General features: G+C 51.6%; 1 long non-coding RNA gene across 1 annotated transcript in view; it reads left to right on the plus strand.

Annotated features, from left to right (window-relative positions):
• The window catches only part of LOC114487517 (uncharacterized), a 56,686-nt gene extending 54,837 nt beyond the window's left edge, over nucleotides 1-1,849 (plus strand). The window contains exon 3 of the long non-coding RNA XR_003682679.1: nucleotides 1,753-1,849. This is a non-coding gene — a long non-coding RNA (uncharacterized lncRNA). The remainder of the gene's footprint in view (nucleotides 1-1,752) is intronic.
• The last annotated feature ends 541 nt before the right edge of the window (nucleotides 1,850-2,390 follow it).

The raw sequence follows: 2,390 nt of genomic DNA on the forward strand, positions 1-2,390 counted from the left end.
CCTCCCAGACCGGGGCGCGAACCCGGTTCCCCTGCATCGGCAGGCGGACTCTCAACCACTGCGCCACCAGGGAAGCCCTCAAATCCTATTTTTATTATTAATAGAATATGAAGTGACGTACGAGAATTTAAGCAACTGATAGCCAAATGGATGCTTCACGACTGTGTATGTATTTGATCTCCTACGAGTCACACTAGTTTCCAACGTTTTCACCAATAAAATCCTCATTAATTAGTTTTTGCCCTATTGATTCCAGGTTAGAACGATTTTTGCCTCCTGAACGGAATGTGTTGGGTAATAATTCATTCGCTTCCCTATTTTTCTGTCTCTATCGAAGACACATGTAGCTGATCATCGGTATTATTATTGTTGATCACCTGGAGCTCACTATTGGCCCGTGACCTCTCCATCCCAGGGGCTCGTCGGAAGAGGAGGGAAGATGCCTCGCGGATCTGCTTCTCCGCGTGGAGCAGCAGGCACGGCTCCTTGACCCCTCTGTGACTGTAGTTTCAGAGGTTTGAGCTGGACACATGGCTCCCCAGCTAGAAGCTACGCTTCCCGTCGCCCTTACATCTCGGTCTGGCCATGGGCTCTGGATTCCAGCAGATGGCGCCTGAGCAGGAGGGATGTGGGCAGATCCCAAGTCGAAGGAGCGTGGCTTCTCCCCCTTTCCTTGCTCTTGCCGGGGTGGGATGCTGGCGGGGAGCCACCCTCGTGGACCAGGACACACTGAGAATGTACAGGGTGACACGATGGAGGCAGTCTGGGTCCCTGGGCTCCTTGTGTAACAGCCCAGTGAAGAGACGCGGATGCGGACGTGAGCTGGGGCAGGAGTGATGACGCTGAGATCCCAGGTCCTTCCTGTGTTTTACTGCCAGCCTTGGCGCTGCCGGCCTGGGCTCCTGCCCTCCTGTGTGATCCTTTCTCCTGGGCGTCACTGTCACTGTCACAGCGGCCCAGCCTGTACCGCACGCACGGGTGGGCTCAGATAGCCGTGAGTGTCATCGCTAGGCATTTGCAACCCATGTACGTTTCTGAATGAAAGGTGGCCAACTGGCTTCGTTGGCAGAAGGAAAAAGCCTCGCCGTATGTAGTCTAAACCCCATAATTCCAGCCCTTTTCTCGCACGGTTTGTCCTCCCTCCAGAAGGTGGGTAACGTGACTCTGGTCTCTCCTAGGGCTTCCATCCAGACGTCTATACGTGCATCCTCCTCTTCATTTCCTCCTGGTAGCATTTGACAGATTTTGCTGAACCTCCAGAATAATGGAAAGAGTAATTTCTACAGTGAATAGTGTACAACTCGCTTCCAGATGTGGTTCTTCTCCTGCCCTCAGGCATCCACCCGTCTCCCAAGCCCCCTGCAGGCAGAGCTCCAAGCCTGTTTATAGGCTTGTTGATAGAGTCCAACGCATCCCGTCCCGCCCCAAGGAGCACCTCGGGTCACATCGAGGCTGGGGGGACCCAGACGGGGCTTGAGATTGTCCTGCTGTCTGAAGCCGCCCCTGAAGAGTCTGTCAGTGCTCTCAATGTCTTCTTTTTCCAGGAGGACGGGCACTTAAGGGGCTGACCCCCCGGTTAAGGGAAGTGACGCTGTTTTCCCAGGTCCAGAAGACAGAGCCGCACCAGGGGACGGTAACGAGAACAGGGCCATCTCCTCACTGCTCTTGGGTTTAATTTTTCCCATTTCACAGATGAGTAAATGAGGAACCGCGGTGTTTAAACAACTTACCCAAAATCTCATTGGCTTTCAGGTTTCAGCACCAGAATTTGAACCCACGAAGGGTTTCCTTATGCCGACCCAGACGTGCACCAAACTTGGCTGTCCGAACCTTCCGGGAGCTTGTTAAAATGGAGGTAAGTTCCCGCTCCCACATCGGGACTGTCTTTTCAGTAGTTTTGGCGTGAGTCTTAAGGCTTTGAATTTTATTTGTAATCAACTACCCAGGCAATTCCAATGCACGGCGAATTTGGGAACTACTGTTTGGTGCCACACAGGCCGCACTGGTCTCGAAATTTTTACGGTCTTTTCCCCTTTGCCCACTTCCTCCCTCACCCCCAGACAAATGAATGATTCAGAGAGAGAGCAGTGTGTCTTAAAGTGAAACTCAACACCTGTTGAGGCAGTGTTTTGAAGATTAGTTATATGAATGCATTATCCCTTTAGCTATAACCTCCATCAAGTTTGAAGGGTGTCTTCCCATCCACCCATTACTACTTACTGAGTGATGCTTTGTGACCAGGCTTTACAGGGAATGTCACAGAAGGATAACCCCATCCCCAGATCGCCTGAGCTATCCATGAGGGAGACCAAATGACATGTGTGAGACAATTCAAGGGTAACAAAAAATGATAAATTCCAGGTTATAGCAACTGACACTTGGTGGACTTG

This window comes from Physeter macrocephalus, chromosome 13 (genome assembly GCF_002837175.3).
Source record: "Physeter macrocephalus isolate SW-GA chromosome 13, ASM283717v5, whole genome shotgun sequence".
NCBI classification, from domain to species: domain Eukaryota; kingdom Metazoa; phylum Chordata; class Mammalia; order Artiodactyla; family Physeteridae; genus Physeter; species Physeter macrocephalus.